The 27,642-nt window shown below is 41.7% G+C and overlaps 1 protein-coding gene across 1 annotated transcript in view; it reads right to left on the bottom strand.

Moving 5' to 3' along the window:
- ARMC3 (armadillo repeat containing 3) overlaps positions 1 to 27,642 on the bottom strand; it is a 220,415-nt gene that overhangs the window by 133,637 nt on the left and 59,136 nt on the right. The gene's annotated exons all lie outside the window — the stretch shown is intronic.

Here is a 27,642-nt window from a genome sequence, read left to right as displayed (position 1 = left end):
TTCTTTATACTGTGATTAGGTTAGTTCAAAGTAGTCAGGAACCAATGAAAGAGAGATCTTTCACATTCAGGCTAAGGTGGTTACACCCTGTTCTTTTAGTTTCTTTATCTGTACTGATAAGAGGGATATAAACAGCAGAGATTCCTTGTCTGCCTAGCTCTTGGACTGGATGATATTTCTACAATAAAACTCTAAACAAAACCAGTCAGAACAATTTGAATAAAATACTTTCAAGTGTGCCCTGGAATATGACACAATGGCTAAATTGTTAGACTTTCAAGAATTTAATTCCTCATACTACATATGCAAGACATATTCTCTCTCTCTTTCTCTCTCTCTCTGTCTCTCTCTTTTCTCTCTCTGTCTCTCTCTCTTCTTCTCTCTCTCTCCCTTTATCATGAAATAAATCTTTAAAAGTAAATAATACTGTGATGTATGTTTTTTTACCCAGTCAGTAAAAAAGTCTAAAATTGAAGACTAACCATCTACAAACACTCTTGATGTGAGTTCAGATCTCCTGAAAAAGAGGATTTTGAAGGTAACCCACCCCATCAGGAGAAGCCATCCTGTAGCTTCCTGAAGCTGTGAAGCTCCAAGCTATTTTGAGGTGCAAGTCATGGCTCCCTTTAGGCACAGAGCTGCAGTTACATCTGGGATGTTCTTCCTGCACAACATGCTGAATTGCTATCTCTGTGATCTAAGAGATCTCCCAGATTATTTAAAAACAGTGCTTGATTGACTTTGCCAAGTGAGGGATGGAAACAGATGAAGAGAGCAAAGCTGAACAGTCAGCAGGGATTGATCTTCTCACTGTGACTGGTGACCTCAGCTCACAGCAAGCACAAGTCCAGTGTCTACCTCCACCAGACCCATCTCCACAGTCACCTTGTGGGCAAGGAGATTCCCAACACCTCACTCTACCTGGCTCCAGCCAGACAAATGCTGTGTCTCTCAGGACCATGGCAATTGGCTCCATCTAAATCATTATATATTCTCCCTTCTGTTTTACATATACAGATTTTTGTTTTCATAGTTTAAGGAATCTGGCCAACAACTGGAGCATTTGTGAGAGGCACAGTTTACTGGTCTGACTACTCTGGGCACTAGAATCTGGGCTGAAACATCCAATCTCAGCACACCTAGGCTAGGTTGTTATCAGCAACAATGTCTAGAAGGGTTTCATTTTACCTAGGACATGAAGGCCACATAAAGAAGTCACAGAAATGGACAGAACCCAAGTGGGGTTACACCACTGGACATCTGAATTGTACAGCTAATTTCTCTTGTTCAGAGTCTAGCTAGGCTAAAAACAAGGTTTTTATGATGGCAGATGTAGTGGGTTGTGCACACACACACAAACACACACACACACATACACACACACACACACACACACATATATATATGTGAAACTATACCCTTGAAATTTTTTTAATCAGTGTTAAATCAGAAATAATAAAACTGTTATTAAAATAAAGAACTCACAGAATGGCTTCTGCACAACTCACTTATGGAGGGGGGCAGGTAAGAAAGATGAAAGATGGAATTAGTGGGGCATGGGGCCCCCATAAGTAGTCTTTATTATAAATGATCACCCGGGCCCTTGGCTTATTAGCTTCATCTCTGGCAACTATATGAGGGTGGGTCAGCTTCCTGCCTCCAGTCAGTGACAGGAATGAGTTTTGTGAGAGCACAGCTTGTAAGCTGTATCTTGGGAAATGATAAACTAAAACCATTGTCACTTGGGGGGGTCAATCAGCTGTTCTCTTCCTTCAGGATTTAGCCAGATGTGACTGCTCACCTCTGTGTAAAATCATAACACCATCTTTGATCCAGATTCCCTGATTTCCAGAAAGCACAAATGACTCAGTCAGTTATTTGGGTAAGAAGGCAATTGTCTCTGATGCAAATTCTCTGTAAAGGTGTATTAAAAGGAAAACCAGAACAATGTTTTGACCCAAATTATACTGCATGATTGACAAGATTGTCTCATGTAGACACAGCCTAAATGGCTGCCTCTAAATACTGTCCCATTTATAAAATTAGTAAGATAACAATTACCTAAGCTCCTCAGCAGGAAAGAAAGTGGCACATGAAGGCAAGGTAGAGGAACCATGACTCTTGGAGTCATGGGTACTTTTGATACCTGCAATGGGTTTGGTGTTCAGCAAAATGCTGAACAAAGTGTCTCTTATTTTACTTCAAGTAGTGGTTTCTTCCTCTTATTCTACTTATTTGGAGTGGTTTGTCAGAACCAAATTTCAACTCACTTCCTTGACTTTAAGATCTAGGATTCTCAGTTATATACTATCCTACAAAGAGCTATGCACAAAGTCTGAAGATAAAGTCTCTTTGCTGAAAGTGAGAAGTAATTCATTAAACATTGTTAAATATAGACATTTCTGTGACTTTTCCCTCTCTGTTTTCTCTCTGGACATTTAGGAAAGGTCAGAAACATCAGAAAGAGAGGAAAAGGAAAATTCTATAAAACTAATTAAACTAGATGATAGCTTACTTTGAAAGAACAAAATATATTCTCAGTGGGCAAGGCTTAACTTACTCTTGGGTACAGTTGTGAACCAAAATTAAACGTTTGATTTAGGCCTTCCTTTTCTGCTGGCTTGGTAGATTGATTTAATTTTATTTTAATTAAGAAATGTTTTATTGGGAGTTGGGCAGTAGTGCAGTGAGTTAAGCGCACATGGCGCCAAGTGCAAGGACCAGCCAAAGGATCCCGGTTCAAGCCCCCAGCTCCCCACCTGCAGGGGAGTCGTTTCACAGGTGGTGAAGCAGGTCTGCAGGTGTCTGTCTTTTTCTCCCCCTCTCTGCCTTCCCCTCCTCTCTCCATTTCTCTCTGTCATATTTAGCAACAACAACATCAATAACAACAACAATAACTACAACAATAAAAAAAAGAGCAACAAAAGGGAAAATAAATAAATAGAAATAGAGTATGGGAGTATGGATTGACCATGTCCAGCAGAGAAACTATTACAGGAGCCAGACCTTCTGCTCTCCATAATGACCCTGGGTCCATGCTCCCAGAGGAATAAAGAATAGGAAAGCTTTCAATGGAGGGGTTGAGATATGGAACTCTGGTGGAAATTGTGTGGAATTGTATACCTTTTATCCTATGGTCTTCTCAATATTTTTATTTTACAAAAAAAAAAGCACCTTCATTGACTATCTGAAGCAGTGTGAACTATAAATTTCTCATAAACACTGGTTACTCCTCATTTATTTGTGTGCCATAAATTGAATTATATAATTTCATTGAAAATGGAGATTATTGTAGTTTAAAAGTAGTGAGAAAAGTTCTAAGGACACAAGATAAACCTTTAACTACAGGCAGGGCTTAGAATGATAGATGGAAAAGCATTCACAATAGGAACATGGCAGAACTAAGGTTGGAATTGAAGATGAATGCAGGCTTACTTTGGGGGAAATGGAGTTTGGACTGTGTTTCAATTTGTCTTTGAAGGTTCAGTGTGTGTGTGTGTGTGTGTGTGTGTGTCTATGTGTGTCCTTGTGTTTAAGCAGGAAAGTGGTGGACTGCCATTTGGTAGTAATTTATTAGCAGGAAATATGTAAGTGAAGAATTAGAATTAATTTGTTACTATCATAACTGAGGTAATAAGCAGCTAAAAATAAGAGTATGTGATAAGAACTAAAAAAGAAAATATGTAAAAACAAGAAGCAGTGAAGATGAAGAACTGTAGGACTGTGAGAATGGCTCTCTCTCTCTCTCTCTGTTTTTGGTATTCTCTTTATTTACTTATTGGATAGAGACTGCCAGAAATTGAGAGGGAAGGGAGAGACAGAGAGAGAGGGCGACAGAAAAACACCTGCAGCCCTACTTCACCACTTGCAAAGCTTTCCCCCTGCAGGTGGAGACCAGAGGCATGAATCCAGGTCCCTGTGCATTGTAATGTGTGCTCAACCAGGTGTGCCACCACCTGGCCCCAAGGACTGGCTTTCTTTATAAAACAAAGAAAAGGGAAGAGGCAACATGGCACCATGGATTAGAGTCTATAATACTCACCAGATTAATAGAAAGAGAAGAAAAACACAGTTCTGTCAATATCCTAACAGAGCAACTAAAACTCTCTTGCTAGGATTATAATGCCAGTCTTAGGTACACACACTGAAAGTAGAGGTCTGTTTATTTCAATGATTAAATCTTAAGAGGATGTGTCAATTACTAGGGCAAATTTAAGCAGACATTTGATATAGTTTATTTTCATAAGCATGGACCTACATTATTTTCAATGAGATTACCTTCTAACTGAAAATATCCATTCCCACGTCTGACAGTTTTCTCATTTTATCAGAGAAAAAGATCTTTAAGAGGGCAGTCAGGTATGCAACACATTTTGAAGATATATTTCATTCTTGAATTTATAAGCCAGAGTATATCTTTCAGGACTTTATCTAAATAAAGCACAATTTAAAAGTTAAGCAAAAAGCCACATATTTCTATAACAAATGCTCATCCTTAATAAATTTCATTTATTCTTACTCTTTCTGGAAGTAAAATCAATGGGAATATTAAATTCCTATTTTATGCAATCTGAAAGAAGATATCCTTTTTAAATACTCCTGGCAAAATTGTTGTCAATTAGGTATCACAACAATCATGAGCAGCAGTAATTTTGGTAAACTTTGCTAGCATTCTCACAGTAAAACAAATTAACCAAATTTATTAGAGAAAAACCTGAATTTTCCTTTATCTGGGCCTTTATTCTTGGTGCTGCTACCCTGGGATTTTTCTCTAGGTGGTTAGTTGTCCACCCATACTCAAGATTTTGCACAAGTATTATTTCCCTTTTCTTTTTTTAATATTTTATTTATTTATTACTGGATAGAGACAGAGAGAAATTGAGGGGAACGGGAGACAGAGAGACACCTGCAGCCCTGCCTCACCACTTATGAAGCTTTCTCCCTGCAATACACCAAACTCATTCATTGCTTTGATTAGCCACATGGAAGTGGTTTTGAGTACATTCTTAAAGAAACATTTCCAGAAATCACAGTGGAGTCAGTTATATTCTGGAAGTATGTATGTCTGGATTTTTTTTTTTTTCACTTTCTTTCAACTGGATTACCAATTTTCTCTTTTTTACTTCTAGGTTCTACAGTGAAATGTCTGGAACTCCTGGAAGGGGTTGGAAGGTCACTAGTAGGCAACCCCTACCCCCATGCCTTGCAGATAGCCTGGAAGAAAGTAAGATGCCAAGATGTCTGCATCCTATACCTGTTTTTCCCCTTCCATCTGGCAAAGACCACAAAATGAAGATGAAACAGATATGAGCACCGGGGGACAATGGCTACAGTTAATCCCCTCAGAGACCACCTCAGCATCCTAGGAACCTACTCTAAAAGTAGGAGGGGGAAACTCAGGGCTCTAACTCTTCAGTGCCCACCCATGTCGAAGTGTGTATCTTCCCCTCTCTTTTCTTTTTCTTTGCTTCAGTAAATGCTCATCTCCCTGAAACTGACAGAATCTCTTGTGATTTTTCCTTGTGGGTATTCTTCTAGAATCACACAGTGTAACTTAAAGGGGAGTGCTATACCCTTTGCCCAGCTCTCCCCCCACGCCCCATCTTCCCTGCAACAGAAAGAGACAGATAGGAGAGAGGGTGAGGCAGACAGAGGGGAGAGAGAGATAAAGAGAGAGAGAGAGATCAGACCACCACTCCACCATCCAGTGGGGAGCTCCCCCACTGCTGTACATGGTGCGCCCACGTGGTATCAGGGTTTGAAGCCAGGGCTTCATGCATGGAAGGCCTGCACTCAACCAGATGGGCTACTTCTTGGCCAGATTCTCTCCCTCGGGGATGAAGGTTAACTGTTTGCATTGCCTCCCCACCCTCCTCCAGGTCTCTGCAGGTCCTGAAATCCCTAAGCAGCACTGTTCCTCTGTGAGCTCTCAAGATGCAAATGTGTCTTAGGAGCCTTGATTCACAAAGGAGAAAGAAAATGAAAGCTTCCTTGGGTCTCAAAAGACAGTGTGAGTGTGCCTTCGCTTCACCTCAGGTGGGCTAGAACTACAATGACAGATCATGAACTGCAGCAGATAATGAAGTAATTAATTTTCCAAGTTGTGCTTTAGGAGTCGCTGCTATTCACAAAAGCTTGTTAAAATTCCTTTCCTCTCTTCTAGATTTAGTCCGCCCCCTCCTCCCCACTCCTTCTCTTATGACACTAACTGTGGGGTGTACCCAGCACAGGGCTGCCCATGAAGGGGCTCCCTGTCCACACAAGGGGAGGGGGGAACGACAGGCTGGAGCTTATCTTTGGGTTTCCCACAGCCTCTGGGCAAGCCCTGCCCTGAGTTCACGAGCCACTAAGTGACATTTAATTGAGCTGGAATAACCTGTGAGAAGTGATGAAAGTAGGATCCTCTTGAGAGATTTTCCAACTCAGGTAGGAAGGAAGAAGTGGATCCAGAGGCAATTCCAGAAAGTAGAAAGGAACAAAGGAGTGGAAGAACAAACAGGCTCAGAAGAGTCTTGTGAAAATAACAGTACCGGCTGATGGCTCCAGAGAGGAAGAGACATTAGTATGTGAAAGACTCAAAAAGACTGGCACACTCTTCTGGTCGGGTGCCAGGTGCACGTGACACTCTGGCGAGGATTAGCCCAGCTCTTCTGTGAAGGCGTGGATCACATGTGTGCTGAAAATGTATTCCTTCCTGGGGCTGAAGGTGACAGACAGCCACATCACACACCATCCCACTCCCCATCCTGGCCCCAGCCAGGCAATAAACCCAATCATCACCCAGACTGTCTCAACCATGTGGCTTCCCCAGCCAGCTGAACAAAATATTTTCAGAATGTGGAATGTAAACAAGGCTCCTACTGCTAGCGATTCTGTGTCATTTACTTGCGGTTTATTTTTTTTCTTCCAAGTCGCATTCAAATGCAAAAGATTGCCAGCCTGCATGATGCATGTAAACAAATCAGAAATATAGATTAGAACTGCGACTGATTAGTTAGCTGTGAAAGTGTCTGGGTAAATGGAAGAAGCGGGGGTGGGGGGTGGGGGGGTGGGTCTATTATGTTCCTGGGATATTGCTTCTCCACAGGAAATTCAATTGTGGGAAGGGCTTTAACAGCAATGACTTTAGTCATCTGCGTTTTCTCCATGCCAGCTACAGTAAATGTTAATACAACACCTAGGTGCCACCTCTGCCAGCACTCAGGTGAGACAGCTTCACAGAGAAAAATGGAGCCATACAGAGATTGGGGAAAGTCCTGCAAATATGCACTAGCAGACAAAATGTCAGGGTCTAGAAGATGCTTTTTAGGAAAACGCAATTTCCTAGGTCCATTATCCCCCTGACTTTGAAAGCCTGTGTCTACAGGATGCAGTGCTAACATGAGAGAGGTCCTGTACACTTTCCGGTCATCACGGAGAATCCAAATCAAGACTCGTCTTCCTGCATACATTTTTGTCTCAAGCACACACAACACAGTCTTATCTTCCCAATGGAGAGGAAGCTAAATTTCATTGTTTAGCTGCAGGTCAGCTGATGTTTTCTCAGTACAAGCCCATGAATTGTGCCTTTTTCTAAAATCTTGTTGACACTTGATAAGATAAATCACCTACTACTACTACTATTGTTATTATTCCCACCGTCATTATTTGTTGAAAGCCTAATGTAGGAATTCTGGAAGCTGTGTATTTCCCTGCATTCTTTGTGCCATCTCCTGAGCTGTGTTGGGGGACACTGTGGGCCTCACAGATGAGTCTCAGGAAGGAGCAGATGTGTCCGGTGAGCTCCTGCATTCCAGTTCCACTTGGAGTAATTGCTTCCCCGCTCCCCAGATTAGCCTCATTACACTTTCTCAAGTGATCCCAGCTGTAGTGACTCACAAAGGACGCCTCCTAGGAATAAAACCCTGTGAACAAAGGTGGTCCACCCTACAAGATTAGGCACCTGGAGGGTGGGAGGAACAATCATCTTGAACCACACATTATCTGGATCATCTAGTGAAGGGAAAAGCAACTTCCTCTAATAGGTGAGATGGGGTGGGGTGGGGTGGGGGTTCATTTGAGAAGGAAAAACGGATACAGCTCAGGAGCAGGGACTTAAATCACTCTAGGAGACAGGGGTAAAGACTAATCCGGATTTTGAGCAGAGTGGCTCTGCAGATAGATTCTGGTTCCACACCTGAGTGCTCTGACAAAGAAGAGTGAAACCTCATTGTTGTCAGGTAAAGAAAACCCTGAAACCAAAGGGAACCCTACTCCAATGTGATAGCTGGGGTTTAGTCTTCCCACTACAACTCTGGTTTCTTTCAACTCAATCTCTCACCAATTTGTTCTGAATTCTCACATCATTTATGCTTTGTTATGAAAGAGTCCTCTCCTGTTCCTGTTGGGCTACTGGGCAATAGATACTTTTTCCCCCCGTTTTCTGTGTCTGCAGTCTCCAATTTGTCCATTACCTTTGCCTCCTTTTAATTCCAGCATGCCTGAGGAATATGGAAATCTGAGTTTAATTAGGACATCCATCTGAAAGCCACATCTTGAGCTTAGCCGTGAGAACTGTTTGTGTTGTGAATAATTCCGAATGAGAGGAGAGTCTTTCTTGATCTAATTGAATCTCCTTGATCTAAATTAAAACCAAGCCTTCCCACTTCATTATGAGGGAAAGCATTTATTTCTCCTACACATAATTCCTACCTGGACCTTGAAGGAGGGGCAGCTACCTACATGCCACAGGGAGACACTGAAGAGCTTGGCATCTACTAGAATATGTTTCACCCGTATGAAGCATCTCTAAGTTCTGTCTTGCAGAACTGGATGGGCCAGAAGGCACAATGCTCTCTGCTTTCTGGCTCTTGAGTGTCCCAAAATGCACCAAAACTTACATCTCCAGCAGACCTGGAAATCCTCAAAGAAAGGAGCCAGGAGACTGACCTTGACCTTGACCCCAAGTTAGAATCCACTTTTTTTTTAACCAGAGCAGTGCTCAGCTCTGGCTTATAGTGGTGCTGGGGATTTAACCTGGGACCTCAAAGTCTCAGCAGAAGCAACTTCTCTAATACTTTTTTTCTGCAGTGGAGATGAGGAGGTAGAGTCAACATTATTATTTTCAAAAGTGTGCCTGGGATGGCAAAATAGCTCACTTGGATAGTGTGCTGCTTTGTTATACATGACCGAGGTTCAAACATGGCCCCTGCTGCACTGAAGGAAACCTTGGTGCTATCATCTCTTCCACTCTCTCTAAAATAATAACAGTAATAATAATGCTTGTCTTCAAGATTTGGAAACAACCAAAATTGACAGATGGGTGGATAAAGAAGTTGTGGTAGACATACAAAATGGAATGCTACTCAGCTATAAGAAAAGATGAGATCATCTCTTTTGCTCTAATATAAATGGAACTGGTGGTTATCATGGTGCATGAAATAAGAGAAGAAGGATGAATACCAAAGGACCTCACACGTAGGCAGGGCCAAAGGGGAAATGTAATGTGAAACCTTAATAAACTACAGTCTGTTGCAGCAGATCCAAAGATTCTAAATGCAGGAAGTGGGAGGAGTCTGAATGAGGGCTGGGGACCCAGTGTCTTGTGGTGGAGGAAGATGATTATTGGGGGGGGGGATGGGCAGTAGTGCAATGGGTTGAGTGCACATGGTGATGGTGCAAAGCGCGAATACCGGAGTAAAGATCCCAGTTCCAGTCTCCAGCTCCCCACCTACAGGGCGGTGGCTTCACAAGCAGTGAAGCAGGTCTGCCAATGTCTAGCTTTCTCTCCCCCTCTCTGTCTTCCTCTCCTCTCTCCATTTCTCTCTGTCCTATCCAAAAACAACGATATTTATAACAACAATAATAATAACCACAACAATAGAACAACAAGGGCAACAAAAGGGAAATAATAATTAAAAAAAAAAAAGATAATTTGGTGGATGGTGAGATGTACTAACACCTACCTTGGGAAGATGTGTAATTGTACTGCTATGACAACAACAGTCCTATCAATCAACACTTCCTCATCAACATTTCAAGTGACTTTGAAAGTGAAATAAAATAAAAAGTGAAGGATGGGTCTAATTGAGTGTCTGCCAGAGGCTGGAGAAGACAGTGTAGTCTTTAGGCCCTGCTGTGGTCTGAGTGTTTGTGCCCATTGTCCACTCCCCAAAGTTATAGACTGAGACCTAACACCCAGTGTGATGGCTTTGGAAAGTAGTATCTTTGGGAGGTGCTTAGGTCACAAGGGTGGGGTACACATGAATGGGATTAGTGGGCTCATAAGAGACCCCATGAACTCTCTACCCTGTGTGATTGACACAGTATCAAGTGGGGACACAATGAGAGATTGGGGAGATAAGAGGATAATCACCCCACCATGCTAGCACCCCAATCTCAGGCATCACACCCCCAGAACAGTAGGAAATAGATTTCTTTTGTTTACAACCCATCTGATAGGAGCCATTTATGTCCTAGCAGTCCAAAAAGACTAGAAAGGTACCCACAGCTTAACATCCATCTATTCTCCAGAGTTTTTGTGCTCCTAGAGATTGACATGCAAAATAAGGCTATTTGTCACTGTTCCCTGAACACTTGAGGCCATCCAGAAGAGAACTAGCCCTCATCTCTACTTTCACAGCAGCTTTCAGTTTTATCTCTGTGGATTGAAGGCTTCCAGGGACTTTTACTCTTTCCCCTAGGCCTTGTTTTATAAGGTATTAATAAGTTTATAGCTTCCCTTCAGAGCAGTTCTAACGCTTGATTCCAAGAGGGCACACAGTATGCTGTGGACGTCTCATCAAGATGAAATATGACTTCCGGATCCTGCAGAGTCAAAGCTTTGCATTTATGTTAGACTTTAAAAATAGCCTCCTTGTCTAAACAGCGGGCACCACCCAGGCTATGTGCAGAGTGTCTGCAGTCACTTTTGGCCATCCTCACATGGGCAGGGCAGCACAGCTGGGAGCAGCTCTGCCATCATTTCTTGTGAGTTAGCGCAGGAGTCAGGGAGCCACGTTAGTTGGGAAGTTACATTGGATGCCACTGGTCGGCCTCAACCCTTGTGCTGAAGAATGCTGCCCACTGCAACTTCTCCAGATCTGCCCTCTCAGCTTCTGATACAAGTAATATTGATAGCACGTTGGAGTACCCCTCCCTCCAGTCCTTTATAGAATGTGTCATTCCTGGTGGGTGTTTATGGGGCAGGGTTCTGAAAGGTTGGATGAACAGAGGGCTCAGAGTGGAGATAAGACAAAGATTTTTCTCTCTCCAAGGCAATTGGCAATTCATCTCCAAAACTATCCAGAGACTTAAACATACAGTGAGAGCTCTGTTTGAAAGGGAGCATGCACTGTTCAAATAGTATTTAAATTAAGAAGAGAACATACATTCTCTTTGAGAAAAGCAACACGTAATAGAAAAAAAGAAGTGTGCATTGTTTCTGTATCAAATAATACCAGAGAGAAAAGAAAAATAGAAAAAAAAAAATAGAAGACACTGGAGACAGAGATATAGGGCGGGGTGGGGTGGGGAACCATCCTCACAAACACAGAGGAAAAGAGAAAAACTCAGACTAGGTGAGAGCATCGGCTTTAAAGAGTAATGATGGGAGGGCGGGCCAGTGAAGCAGCTCACTTAGATACTGTGCTGCTTTGCCATGTGCTCAACCCAGATTCGAGTCCAGCCCCCACTGAATTGAAGGAAGCGTCAGTGCTGTAGTCGCTTTTGCTCACTCTCTGCCTCTCCATTTCTTTTTTGTTTTTCCTCCAGGGTAATTGCTGGGCTCAGTGCCTGCACCATGAATCTACTGCTCCTGGAGGCCATTTTTTTCCCTTTTTGTTGCCCCTGTTGTTGTAGCCTCACTGTGGTTATTATTATTGTCATTGTTGATGTTGTTCGTTGTTGGATAGGACAGAGAGAAATGGAGAGAGGAGGGGAAGACAGAAAGGGGGAGAGAAAGACAGACACCTGCAGACCTGCTTCACCGCCTGTGAAGTGACCCCCCCCTGCAGGTGGGGAACCGGGGGCTCGAACCAGGTTCCCTATGCCGGTCCCTGTGTTTTGCGCCACATGTGCTTAACCCACTGCACCACCGCCCGACCCTCTGCCTCTCCATTTCTATCCTAAAAGAAAAAAAAAAAGTAATAATAGAGACAAGAGATAGCTCAGATAGCTCATCTGGTAGAGTCTATGCTTTAACATGCATGAAGCCCTGAGTTTGAAACCCAACACCACATGGGAGTGACAGAGAATCAAGAAATGGCAAAGCAATGCCATGGTATCTCCCTTTCATTCTCTCTCTCCCTATATATATATGTATACATGCATATATACATATATATGCATATATATGTGTGTATCTAAAATGAAACAGAATTTTTTTAAATTGGTCAAAACTAGTGGAATTATCCCTGCATGAGGTCCACTGCCACAAAATAAATAAATCCACAAACTGCATGATGATCTTATTTATGCCAAATCAGTTAGCATATCCTGAGATACTGAATTCTTTTCTCCGGCCTCTGATTTAGTAGAGAACAACTTAGTTTTGACTTCCAGCTGACTAGTGGCAGAGTTTATAGGGTGGAATGGAAACTCCCTCCTTCTTTCCTTTTGATCCTAGAGAGATCTGGCTTGAGGTTTCTTGAACCTCTCTTTTTGGCTGAGGAGGAAAGCAGGGAGGCGGGGAAGAGGGCAGAGCCAAACCCAGTATTCACATTATATGTTTCCTTGAACAAATTTTAGGCTCCAACTTGCAATTTAGCTATTGTGCTGTGTCCTGGTTCTCTTCAGTGTAGCCTGGGCCCATCAATATTCATGAGATTACAAAGGAGCTTCCCCCAACCCCCAGGTGGGTCAGAGGAAGAAGGGTGCTGCTGGGCTAGCAGTGACCCTGGCCAAGCTGACTGAGAACAGCACCTGGACTCTTTTGTTCTGATGGAGTAGGCCTTTCAGCCTTGAGCTTTGGTTACTTGCCCATGTCACTCTGGAGGATGTAAATGTCACAGCTGGCCTCATCTGCAGGGGGAAAGCTTTGTGAGTGGTGTAGCAGTGTTGCAGGTGTCTCTCTGTCTCTCACCATCCCTATCTCCCCCTTCCCTCTCAATTTTTGGCTGTCTCTATCCAATTAATAAAGACTAAATATAAAATAAAATAGGGAGTCGGGCGGTAGTGCAGCAGGTTAAGTGCAGGTGGCACAAAGCGCAAGGACAGGCGTACTGATCCTGGTTCAAGCCCCCTGCTCCCCACCTGTAGGGGAGTCACTTCACAAGGGGTAAAGCAGGTCTGCAGATGTCTATCTTTCTCTCCCCCTCTCTGTCTTCCCCTCCTCTCTCCATTTCTCTCTGTCCTATCCAATAACAACATCAATAACTACAACAATAAAAACTTAAATTAAATTAAAATAAATGTCACAGCTGGTGGACCCAGAAGTGTTTTTCATTCAGTTAAAAATGTGTCTGGGCCTAGCATGTCCTACCAGTTAGGAAGAAACAGCAAAGCTGAGAACAATGTCCCTGGTGACACAGGTGGCCCCAGTCCTGTGGGCTGGTGACTAAGGTATATTTGTTTTCTCTTGAGAAAGATGAAAAGTTCTGCTCTTATTTCCCCCTGGTTTACATAGAGTCAGTCTTAAGACAAGTCTGCTTTTGCTGTCTTTAATTTAATTAGCCCAGTTTCTATAACTAGCTTTCTAGCTCATTTGAGTCTACTTAAAAATAAATTTAATGAGAGAGAAAGATAGAGATAGAGATCAAGATAGAGATAGAGATAGAGATAGAGATAGAGATAGAGATAGAGATAGAGATAGAGAAAGAGACCAGAGCACTGCTCAGAACTGCTGGGGACTGAAACTGGGTGTCTGGGGCCTCAGGCACTCCCTTTATGAAGCTTATCTTATTGCTTGACAGGAAAGATGACAATTAAATGAACAGACTCTGTGTCAAGAGAACACAGAGGAAGTGCTGGGTGTCCTTCCTGTGGGCTCAGTAAGGACACTGTATCCCACTGATAAGTAAATTGCATCAGGGTCAGAGCCTTGGAGAGACATAGAGGCAGATGCTGTGGTTCACTCCAACAGTGAGCAGATGTGGACTAAGATGATAGAGGGCTGGCTGAGGTGTGGCTCAGTGGTGGAGCCCATGCCTTTGCATGTGTGACATCACAGGTTCAATCCCTGTCACACACACACACACACACACACACACACACACACACATACACACACACACGGCCACAAAAGGATGAGGAGAACCTTATTTTAGGTTTTTTTTTTCCTAGGATTTTTTCTTTTTAAAAAATACAGTGCTGTGGAACTAACCCAGGGTCTTCTGCATGTGAGACACCATTAAGCAACCTCCAGGGCCCTATTTCTTCATTTATATTGAGACAGAGAAGAGGGGAGATAAAACAGCACAGCTCCTCTACTAATGAAGTTGCCCCAAATACCATCCATGGTGTTCCCATGTGGTATTGGAGTTTGAACCCCGGGGCCCCACACATGGTAAGGTGAGGGGTCTATTGGGTGAGTCATCTCCTGAGTCCTCAAGATGTTGTGAATGGCCATTGAGAAATCATGCAAGTTCCCTGTGACACTGTCATAGAAAGAAAGATGTTGCAGAGATGCAGGCTTCTGGAGTTTCTGCTGGTTGGCATGCAAAGCCCAAACATTTTTTATTCTCATTGCTGATGTTAACCACACCACTTAGTGACTTTGATCTAAGGATAACTGATTGCATCTAGCTCTTGTTAAAAAGAAGTTTCTTTTTTTCTTTTCTTTTCTTCTTAACTACATTTTTTTCATATGTTAAAACTGCATCTTTTCAGAGAAAGTAACTCCTTTCCAAAATTGATTATTCTAAAAAGTAAATTCTCATGGATTTGAAGGATTACCAAGAAATGACTTGGCAAAAATCAGAAGAACAAACACAGTAATTAGAGAGAGTTTATACCTCAGGCTTTCTCCAACTTTTCATCAATTTTCCCCCAACAAGGGGTAAAAAAAAAATCTTAGAAAATTTGGAACACTACTACAAGCTCTCATAAATATCTTTGAAGTTTTCTGCTTTATTTTCAAACATTATATAAGCATGAATGAATTTCGTGTTTACTCTGAAATGTAGCAGAGATTATTTTTAAATGAAAACAGTTTATTGCCTTCAAGTCTTTGAGTAATTGATGCTCTAGGGAAACAAGCATGCTGTGTTCTCAGAGTGAGAAACCCCATTTCATTATTTTTCATTATACATTGTATTTTTTTAACCAGAAGAACTGCTGGTAAATACATAAACTTGATATTAAAATTTGAAAATATCTAGCACTATTAAATGAGTTCTACCTCTCTTTGCCACAATAATCCCAAATTGAAACCAGAAAGCTGGTTTTCATCCTAGATCTCTTGGAATCTCTGATTTTGTTTTCACTCTGTAAGTTAAGGACAAACAACATTTGCTCCAGAAAGATGCTCTAAGAACTGAATGAAAAGAATGCAGGTGGGCAAAAACTAGTAAAGTCACGGGCCTTTTGGAATATACCTAAAATAGACCTACTAGCTTTTTCCAAAACGGAGACCCCAAATCTTCATCTACAGTATTGTTGCCTTTAGGTTCACGATTAGTCAACAATTTGTTCTGCTTTATATCTTAACTCTTTTACCAGGTTCCAGATGCTACCATGATGCCAACCTGACTTCCCTGGGCAGACAACCCCACTGATGTGTCTTGGAGCCCTGCCTCCCCAGATCCCTTCCCCACTAAGGAAAAAGATACAGACTGAGAGTATGGATCGACCTGCCAATGCCCATGTTCAGCAGGGAAGCAATTACAGAAGCCAGACCTTCCACCTTCTGTATCCCATAATGATCCTGGGTCCATGCTCCCAGAGGGATAAAGAATAGGGAAGTTATCAATGGAAGGGATTGGATATGGAGTTTTGGGGGGTGAGCATTGTGTGGAAATGTACCCCTCTTATCCTATAGTCTTGTCAAAATTTCCGTTTTATAAATAAAAATTTAAAAAAAGAAAAGAAAGCAGGGTGAAACTGTCAGACTTAGGAAAAATTGGGGGGGGGGGGAAGAATGCATGTGAAGTATTAAGCAATAAAGAATTTTTCCATAGAATGCTTCTTTCTCATAGCTTCATTCAGTGTAATCTAGATACAAAGAAAAATTCAGTTTTCTCAATCTAGATGTAATTTTCCATAGAATTATCCCAAAGTCGGGGGACCAGGTGGTGGCACACCTGGTTAAGCACACACAATACAGTGCACAAGGACCCAGGTTCAAGCCCCTAGTCCCCACCTGCAGGGAAAGCTTCACAAGTGGTTAAGCAGAGCTGCAGGTGTCTCTCTGTCTCTTTCCTTCTCTCAGCCTCTTCCCCTCTCAATTTCTCTCTGGCTCTATCCAATAATAAAATAAATAAAAATTTTAAAAAAGAATTATCCCAAAGTCAAAATATTGAAAGTTTTAAATAGATGGTTAAGTTTCTGCAACCTCAACTGCAATTTTCAACTTCCCTTCTAACTTTAAAAATTCACTCATTGGGAGTCCTGCGGTAACGCAGCGGGTTAAGCACACAAGGCGCGAAGCGCAAGGATGGGAATAAGGATCCCAGTTTGAGTCCCCTTCCCCCCACCTGCAGGGGAGTCGCTTCACAGGTGGTGAGGCAGGTCTGCAGGTGTCTATCTTTCTCTCCCCTTCTCTGTCTTCCCTTCCTCTCTCCATTTCTCTCTGTCCTATCCAAAGACAGCAACAACAACAACAACAATGATAAAAAAACAAGGGCAACAAAAAGGGGGAAAAAATGGTCTCAAGGAGCAGGGGATTCGTGGTGCAGGCACCGAGCCCCAGAAATGACCCTGGAGGCAAAAAAAGAAAAAAAAAAACACTAATTCTGGGGCCAGCTGGTGGCACACCTGATTGAGCGCACACATTACAGTGCACAAGGACCCCGGTTCAAGCCCCCGGTCCCCGCCTGCAGGGGGAAAGCTTCACGAGTGATGAAGCAGGGCTGCAAGTGTCTCTCTGTCTCTCTCACTCTCTATCTCCCCCTCCCCTCTCAATTTCACTCTGTCACTATCCAGTAAATAACTAAAAAGAAAAGTAGTAGGGCACTAAAGTGAAAACTCTGGGTTGCGGGTGAGGGTGGATGTTCGAATTCATGGGGGTTGTGGGGAGGAGATAGGACACAGTCTTGGTGGTGGGAGTGGTGTTTATGTACATTCCTATTAATTTGTAGTCATATAAATAACCACTTAAGTAATATGAGAGGGGAAAAACTGATTGAATGTTTCAAACTTTTTAAAGCACAGGCTGAGTCTTTTTAACACATAGACTGAGTCTTTGATATGTTGACTCTCTTAAAAGCTTAGTCCAGGGAGAACAGCAGCAACCAGTGGTATAGCTATATACAAATAATGTCAAGGGACATAAAATATGGTGATGGTGTGTATGATACATCAAATCCTAACAAAGGAATTTTTCAAAGTTAACCCAATTGCCAAACAATGTGATTATAGCAATAACTATCTATTGTCTTCTTAAACCCTAAGACAGCAGGATCCTCCTGCTTCCTCTATAAAGCCTATATTTCCCCAATCCTGGAACCTCTGGGGTGGGGCTCACTTTCCTGCATGCTTCTCTCAAGTCATACCGAATGATACTGCATCCGCCAAACCCAACCTAATCAATGCAATGAGTACCATTTCGGTATGCTTCATTTCAGACTGTGTCCAGAGACGTCAGGCATGGAATGCCAACCCTTCACCCTCATTACTTGAGTGAGACCTTTCCTTTCATGGTATTCTCTATTCCATTCCAGGAGATTCACTTCCTAACAAAGTCCCAAAACCTAGATATAGGCCAGGTCCCATAAGATAGAGCATATGTTCACATGTATCCATAAATTAGGGCAAAATATATACCTGAATGCAAAAATACACAATAGTATGTAGTGAGTCCATATCAAGTTCATAATGAAATAGTGTCTACTTAGACTTAGATACCCTCCTCACCTACTATTTCCTATTACACTTCTCTCACTCACTCCAAAGCTAACCTTATCAAAGCAAGGACTGCAAAGTTGAATAAGGACAAGAGACTGCCATACTTTAATGATAACTCTTTAGTCACTATCAGGCCACCCCATTAGCTGGGGCCCTAGTCGGGGAGTCCTGAGATTCCAAAACAGACTTGATGGGCCTAGAACTTGAATAAATCCCTCTCTCCATTGTTACCGGTCTGGTCATTTCTATCAGGAACAACAAAATAGACCCCTTTGTGGGCCCCCATAGGACCTTGCCCTCAACTTGGATCAACAATGGTAGAGAATGTTCCATCCTCCAAAGGGAGGATGGACAACACACTCTATGCTACACTTGAGGAAGATGAGTCGATATTGGGGCAGCATGGAATGTTCCTACTCATGACCACAGAATGTGAGCTCAGATCTAGAGGGATGCAGATGTCACACAGGCTCCTAAGTTTATTATGGGCCCCAGATCACATCAAATCAATGGGGTTTACAGTCAACAATATTTATACCCCTTTCCCACATTAGGGAGCTACTCTCTTCCCTGATCCAGCTTTCTGGTCCTTTTCCCAGCCATGACATCATCTCCCCAGACAATAACTTGGATCCACTGGCATATCAGATTTCAGGCTGAGGGGCAAAAAGAAAAAGAAAAAAAAAAAAAAAACCTAGTATAGCCACAGGCCCTTTGGAATATAACTCAAATATGCCTACTAGCTATCTACAAAATGGAGGGCCCCCTCCCAACTCTCCATCTGCACTATTCCAGACCTTAGGTCCATAATTGGTCAACAATTTGTTTGGCTTTGTATGTTAACTCTCTTGTCAACCACCAGGTTCCAGATGCTAGCATGATGCCGACCAGACTTCCTTGGACAGATAACCCCACCAATGAGTTTTGGAGCTCCGCTTCCCCAGAGTCCTTCACCACTTAGGGAAAGAGAGAGGCAGGCTGGGAGTATGGATTGACCTGTCAACACCCATGTTGAGCAGGGAAGCAATTACAGAAGCCAGACCTTCAACCTTCTGCATCCCACAATGACCTTGGTTCCATACTCTCAGAGAGTTAAAGAATAGGAAAGCTATCAGGGGAGGGGATGGGATACAGAGTTCTGGTGGTGGGAATTGTGTAAAATTGTACCCCTCTTATCCTATGGTTTTGTCAATGTTTCCTTTTTATAAATAAAAAATAAATAAATAAAAAGAAAAAAATAAAGAAAATTCACTCATCCTTTTTTTTTTTTTCCACCAGGGTTATCACTAGGACTTAGTGCCTGCATGAATCCACAAATTCCCTGTGGTTTTTTTTTTTTTTTTTTTGCTTCCAGGGTTATTGCTGGGGCTCTGCCTGCACTAGGAATCCACTATTTCCCCCCTTTTGTTGCCCTTGTTGTTTATTGTTGTTGTTACTGATGTCGTTGGATAGGAGATAGAGAAGTCAAAAGAAGAGGGGAAGATAGAGAGAGGGAGAGAAAGGTACCTACAGACCTGCTTCACCACCTGTGAAGAGACACCCCCCCCCCCCCCGCAGGTATGGAGCCAGGGACTCTAACCGGGATCTACTTACACCGGTCCTTATGCTTTCTGCCATGTCTGTTTATTCCACTGCGCTACCACCTGGCCACCTCCCTGTGGCTATTTTTAACAGAGGATGAGAGATAAAAGAGAGACAGAGAAGAGACACCTGCAGTACTATTCCACTGTTCATGAAGCTTCTCTCCTGCACATGGGAGTTGGGGGCTTGAACTTGGGTCCTCAAGCATGGTAACAGGTGTGCTCTACCTGATGCACCATAACCCAGCTCCCCTTTCTATGATATTAATAACCAAAAGTTACAGTGGAAAGGCCAACTTAGTGTAGAAACAGATGAGCTAAAAGAAGGATGCTTAAAACATACATCAGTGTGTTAGTTTGTGGACCATCCCTCACCAAGGCTTCCTAAGTGCCTTTCAGAAGTTTGATAAGCATCATTCTTATAGAATAAGAATTCTTCTCATAAGAATAGATGAAAACATGAGAGGAAAGGGGTGAGCAGGTCTGTCCAACATAGCATGGTAGCCATTGAGCTAGCTGACACAGGAATGCTAATATCCCTGTCTTCCACACATTTCAAAGATCAACACATCTAGAAACCATTATGTTGGCTGGTGTTAGGCTGGCAACTTGGAATCTATGATCAAAGACTCCCTAAGTGACTTTAAACAATTCTTTTTTGTATAAGACCAAAGAAAAGAAAGGAAAAATGTCATTGGACAGCAAATCTATAACTTAGGTATTTTTTAAGTTGAAATATGAAGCTCTGTATCTTCAGATACAATTTAAGTGAGGAGCTACTGATTAGGGGATATTGAACTAGATAAATATATGTTCTGTTTCCTAAGAAAAAAACACAATAAGAACTAAAGTGAACCATATAATTCAAACAAATGGATTTATTAGGAATATGAATGATGTAAACCTTCAGATTAAATTTTGTGTGTTTCAAATTGCTATCATTATTTTCTTATAAGCAACAAATGAATTTTTAATTATTTAAGTATATGTGGCAAGAAATGAATTTTATAGTTATATTCCCCTAAATTTGCTAACTTTTAACCATTTAAAATCAAGGAATGTTGCAAAAGATTTGATTGACACTATGGAAAAAAATAAATCCTATTAGTAATGCAAATTCCCCCTCCTTGCCCTGGGAAAGAGAGCAAAACATTATATAAATGACTATAATACCCTGAAAAGTTATTAGATTTATTTGATAAACATGATAGATGGGAATGATATAGGAGGCAATAAATGGACTAGATGTACAGGGTGATATTTTATTGTGCACATAGGCTTCTCATTAGTTATGTGTTAGATGTGTCTATAGCATATAACTATCCCTTAATGTGTTTTGTTCATTTACTGCCTTCGTAATAACCATAGCACCCTGCAAGTAGAGTCTCACAAATTTAATCTTTCCCTATTAGATTGCATTTTCATATTTACAGGGCTATTTAGAAAAAAAGAAGAGCAGGGGAAAACTCTGATGCCAGATTGTCACATGAAATTAAATCTACATCCTTAAAAATGAAATGCTGCACTCAGCACATGGTTCTGCGCTGCAGAATTAGATCTAGCTAGGTTTCTGGTGTTGTATGTTGCTAAGAACTATATCTTGCTGTCTGGAAAACTTCTCTCTGAACTTATCTGTGCAATATTTCATTTGAATTACAAGAAAAGATTATCTCCTACATTTCATTTCACTAACACTTCTAGAACAGCTATGTAAAAATACACATTAGCCTAAAGACAGAGCACTGCCTTATATATGCAGTCAAAGGGGCATGTATACTTAACAGAAATAGCAAAAGCACTGTGTTTCTATTTAGCAATCTATGGCTGATGCTAATTATTGAGTATAATCTTTTTGCCTTGATTTAAGTTGTTAACACTTGAAAATCTATTTCCTGAAAATGCTTTTTCTTATGAACATCAAGGTGTCCAGATTTCAAATAAACATAGAGGAGGCAGAATCATTTTAATCTCCAAAAAGCTATAATCAGATGTTTTATATGTGCATGTTTATATCAGATTTATTAACAATATTAAAATAATATTATAAATGGCATGGATTTGTTGGGTGCTTCCATGTGCCAAGAATTATGTTTTGTACTCTATGCTACTTGTCCCTTTTAATTCTCACATAAGAAAATCCTATGAAATGAAAACTCTTGGTTCCATTTTACATATGAGGAAACTGAGGCTTAGTGGCATTAAAAAATTCACCCAAGGTTGTCCACACAGTCCGTAAAGGATGACACAGGGATTTGAAATGAAACATTTGACCCTGGATCCCATTCCTCTGAATTATTCTACCTCAAAAAGAATTAGATGGATCCTGGTCTCAATTAAATTCTCCCCTCCATCCGCAGCCCAACCCCCTATATAATTTTCCTAGGGAGACCTAGCCATTCCTAATCACTTCTTCCTTAGCTTAGAATTCATAATAACCATATAATCATGTTGAGTGAGATAAGTCAGAAAGAGAAGGGTAAATACGGGACAATCTCACTCATAGGCAAAAGTTGAAAATTACTACAATGATGCCAACCTGACTTCCCTGGGCAAACGACCTCACCAGTGTGTCCTGGAATCCCATCCCAACCCCACCCCCAGAGCCCTACCCCACAAAGGAAAGATAGAAATAGGCTGGGGTTATGGGTCGACCTGTCAACATCCATGTCCAGCAAAGAAGCAATAACAGAAACCAGACCTCTGACCTTCTGTGCCCTATAGTGATCTTTGGTCCATACTCCCAGAGGGATAAAGAATCAAGAAGCTTCCAATGGAGGGAATGGGATATGGAACTCTGGTAGTGGGAATTGTATGGAAACATAACCCTTCTTATTCCACAATCTTGTCAACCATTATTAAATTACAAATAAAAAAATAAAGAAGCTGAAAAATAAGAAAGCACAAAGCAGAATTTAGAGTGAGTTTGGTGTATTGCACCAAAGTAAAAGACTCTGGGGAGGTAGGGGAGGGTTCAAGTCCTGGAACATGATGACAAAGAAGGACACAGAGGGGGTTGAATTGTTATGTGGAAAAGTGAAAAATGTTACACATGTACAAACTACTGCATTTTACTGTTGACTGTAAACAATCCCCAGTAAAGAAAAAAATTCACAAGGATACACTATATGTTAGGTCACAAAGACAGTGTCAGCAAATTCAAGAGCATTGAAATCATCCCAAGCATTTTCTTAGACCACAGTGGAATTAAACTAACACTAAAACTCCCAAAATATAGAAACACGACAATGAACTTCCTAAAAAATAAATAAATAAAAAATAAAGAATCCATATAACCAGTGTGCCTATCCCTCCCCATTTTTCTATGTGAACATTTATTGTAGCATTACTCTTTCATTTCTTCCCCTCATTACCTGGTATAGAGCAAACACTCAATAAATATAAAGAAATAGGGGGTCTGGGTGGTGGCACACCTGGTTGAGTACACATGTTACAATGTGGAGGGACCCAGGTTCAAGCCCCTGGTCCCCATGCAGGGGGAAAGCTTTGTAAGTGGTGAAGCAGTGCTACAGGTGTCTCTCTCCCTCTCTATCACCCCCTTCTCTCTCAATTTCTGGCTGTTTCTATCTAATAAATAGATAAATATAATTTTTTAAATTAAAAAATAAGTAAAAGTTGAGTAAATTGATCTGGATACTGTATTAGTAATTCTATCAGGATGCTTTGAGAAGTAAAACTCTCTTGGAGAAGAAACTGGATTTAAAGACAGGATAGGCTGGTCTGCTCATTGATTGGACATGAGGGTGGGGGCAAGAGTCAGGTATAACACCTAGAAGAAGACCTCCTACATTGCAGGTAAATACCATTATTTCACTTGATTTTGCTTAGCACTATTGTAGAACCAAGAGAAGAGGATCCTCAGTCATTAGGTAATTGTATCACATATATTAGACTATAAGCACAAGAGCAGAAACTGGGTCTGATTTGTCCTCAGGGCCTCCTGAGAGACAGGTACAGCACAGACATGCAACGAACATGGATTCTCTTCCATTGAGCAGCATCTCTGTGCCTGCACTATTCTGGACAGTTTCTCCTTTAAGACTCACTACAATTCTCCCATCAAATTCCAGTTTGGGGGTCAAGGGTGAGGAGGAGTGGGGGAAGGCAGTTTCCTCACTTCAAGCAATTCTTCAACACCAGCTGGGTATCCAATTTAATTCTGACACTACAGACCCGCTGTGTCACACAAAACTGCCCCCACTTTAGGTGCCAGTCTCAAGTTCATGTTGTCGCCTATGCTTCTGACTGAATGAGTATAGATGCCTGGATCCCATGACACCCTCTTTGGGCTAGATTAATTTGCTAGGGCAATGCATGGAACTCAGATAAATATCTTACTGACTAGATCTCAGGTTTGTTATAAAAGAATATAATTCAGAAACAGCCAGATAGAAGAGTTCCATTAAGGCCAGGTGTGGGGCAAGGGCATGGACCTTCTATGCTCCTTCAAGATGCACCACTCCCCCCAGACCTCTGTGTTCACCATCTCAGAAGTTCTCTGAATCTCTTCCTTTTAGGGGTGGGGGGAGTTTCATTATTGTCATGATTGATTAGAATAATTGACCATTGGAGACTATCTTGACTTCCAGCCTTTTTCCCCTTCTTGAAGATCAAGGAGTGTGGCTGAAAGTCCCAATCCCCTAATCACATAGTTGACTCCCATGACAGCCAGTCCCTACCCTTAGGCCACCTAGGTACAGGTCAAAATCAGCCTCATTAACATGATAAAAGACATGTTTCATTCTGGTGATAGGTAATTCCAAGACTTTTTTTATTTATTATTTATATTTATTCCCTTTTGTTGCCCTTGTTTTATAATTGTAGTTATTATTGTTGTTGCTGTTGGATAGGACAGAGAAATGGAGAGAGGAGGGGAAGACAGAGAGGGGGAGAGGAAGAGAGACACCTGCAGACCTGCTTCATCGCCTGTGAAGCGACTTCCTTGCAGGTGGGGAGCCAGGGGCTCGAACCGGGATCTTTACACCCATCCTTGCGCTTTGCGCCACTTGCACTTAACCCGCTGTGCTACCGCCCAACTCCCGGAATTCCAAGAGTTTTAAGCTCTGTGTCCGCAGTTGGATAAAGATCATATATGGTTATATATATATATTCACACTTATTAGGAAAGGGAGTCATTTTAGGGATAAGGTTGCTAAGACTTGGAAAGGTTAAGTGGCTTGTTCAAGTTTATGCTGCAAGTAAATTGGTCAGTGCAAAAATTTAAACTCTATATACCAAAGAGTCCTCTTTAATAAAATGCTATATGGCGCCCCTACAGGACCTTGCCGTCAATGTGGATCAACAATGGTAGGGACTGCCCCATTCTCCAAAGGGAGGTTGGGCTACATATTCTACCACTCGAGGAAGATGGGTTCTGAAATTAGTGCAGCCTGAAATATTCCCAGCCATTACCACAGAATGCGAACTTAGACCGACAGGGATGCAAACGTTACAAAGGCTCCTGTGCTGAATATGGGTCCCAGATCAAATTGATGGGGTTTACAGTTAACAATATTTATAGACTTTTCATATATTTAGGAGTTACTCTCTTCCCTGATCCAACTTTCTAGTCCCTTTTTCAACTCTGACACCATCTCCCCAGACAATACCTTGGATCCACCTGCATGTTAGCTGTCAGACTCGGGCAAAAACTAGTAAAGTCATGGGCCCTTTGGAATATACCTAAAATAGACCTACTAACTTTTTCCAAAATGGAGACCCTAAATCTTCATTTGCAATATTCTTGCCTTTAGATTCACAATTAGTCAACAATTTGTTCTGCTTTATATCTTAACTCTTTTAAAGCCACCAGGTTCCAGATGCTACCATGATGCCAGCTGGACTTCCCTGGGCAGACAACCCCACCAATGTGTCCTGGAACCCCACCTCCTCAAATCCCTTCCCAACCAGGGAAAGAGAGAGACAGGCTGGGAGTATGGATCAACCTGTCAATGCCCATGTTCAGCGGGGAAGTAATTACAGAAGCCAGACCTTCTACCTTCTGCACCCCATAATGATCCTGGGTCCATGCTCCCAAAGGGATAAAGAATAGGGAAGCTATCAAGGGAGGGGTGGGATATGGAGTTCTGGTGGTGGGAAATGTATGGAATTATACCCCTCTTACCCTATGGTCTTGTCAAAATTTCCATTTTGGGAGTCAGGCAGTAGCACAGTGCGTTAAGTGGACATGGTGCAAAGTGTAAGGACTGCCATAAGGATCCTGGTTTGAGCACCCAGCTCCCCACCTGCAGGGAAGTCGCTTCACAGGCGGTGAAGCAGATCTGCAGGTGTCTATTTTTCTCTCCCCCTCTCATGTCTTCTCCTCTTCTCTCCATTTGTCTCTATCCTATCTAACAATGACAACATCAATAACAACAATAACTACAACAACAATAAACAAAAATAAGGGCAACAAAAGGGAAAATAAATAAATATTTTTTAATTTCCATTTTATAAATAAAAATAAATAAAATGCCATATGGCTTTCTAATAAGAGATGTTCACATTAGATAAATCAGATATTAAAATGAGAGAACAAAGGAGTATTTATTTTAGGGGCTGTAGGGTGTGTGTGTGTGTGTGTGTGTGTGTGTGTATGTGTGTGTATGTGTGTGTGTGTGTTTTAAATTGACACTAGGGTTATCACTGGGGCTTGGGGCCTGCAAGATGAATCCACTGTTCCTAGCAGTCAGTATTTTTTTTTTTCCTTTTTTTATTTTATAGGACAGGGAGAACTTGAGAGGGGAGGGAGGGAAGATAAAGAGGGAGAGAGACATCTGCAGTACTTGCTTCACCACTTGTGAAGCTTCCTCCCACAAGTGGGGAGTGGGGACTTGAAGTGAGGTCCTTACACATGGTAACATGTTCCCTTAACCAAGTGTGTCACAGTCCAGCTCTCTATAGTTTTGTGCTCTATTGAAAATATTTCTTCTTTGTAAATTTTCTTTATGCATACATGTGTATACACGTGTGTACACATTTAAAAGTAGAATGCTTTCACATTTTATATCTAAGTTCATTTAGCACTTGGTGGAATTCTTAGAATGTCATTTGATATAAAATGTAGATAAATAAGAGAAGATAGAAGACAGATAGATAGGTAGAAGAGGTAGTTGGTTCTTCAAATATTGTGTCTATAATTCCCATATTGTTTGTTTGCTTCTTAGTTTATTTTTAATCTAAATCTCCTTTTATTGAGACTCTAAAAGTATCAGGAGCTCTCAGAGTATGATGGTGGAGGGGTATTATAAAACAGAAAGAAAAAGATCTGAAGATAAGCATTCTGATGGTAGACAAGACATGCTCAAAAGAATATTAAGGAAAAATGAGAGAGAGAGAGAGAGAGAGACAAACATGCATATTGATAAATGAAAACCCTCCTGTTTTATTTGTTTGTTTATTTTTGCAGAGAGGCAAAAAGAAGAAGAAGCTACAATACCAAAACCTCCCTCGAGGTGATGGGAGAAACCAGACCAAGTGAAAATCCTTAATGTGAAATAGAAAAGGTGAAGGGTAGGGAAGAACAGCAGGGCCTAGAAAGTCCTGTGGAGGGAGGAGAGAAGAGAACAAAGACCCCAGTGCTGCCTCCCCACAAATCCAAAGATAATAGCACATTGGCTTGACAGTTTAGTCTATGATGAGGAGGTGTCAGAAGGAGACCCTAGAAAAGAACAAGGAAGAGGGTTCCATCTTAGTCCAGTACCTTCTTTTTCTTTTTTTAAAGATTTTATTTATTTTATTAATGAGAAAGATGGGGGGAGAGAGAGAAAGAGCCAGACATCACCCTGATACATGTGCTGCCAGGGACTGAACTCAGGACCTCTTCCTTGAGAGTAGAGTTTCTTAACCACTGTGCCACCTCCCGGACCACAGTCCAGTACCTTCTTGTCCCTCTACCAAGCAGGTCCCTGGCTTCTACTCCCAGTTGAGTCTACACCAAATCACCCCTGACCACACACAAGGACACACACAATCTCTCTCTCTCTCTCAACCCCAGCCAGAACAGCCACGTCCCCCACCAGATTATAGCAGAGAAGCTAAATGGAAAGACTCAGCACTTTCCTGA

The sequence above is a fragment of the Erinaceus europaeus genome, chromosome 6 (assembly GCF_950295315.1).
Source record: "Erinaceus europaeus chromosome 6, mEriEur2.1, whole genome shotgun sequence".
Lineage (NCBI taxonomy): Eukaryota > Metazoa > Chordata > Mammalia > Eulipotyphla > Erinaceidae > Erinaceus > Erinaceus europaeus.
The sequence above is the reverse complement of the archived record's forward strand: the minus strand, read 5'-3'. Positions and strand labels throughout refer to the sequence as shown.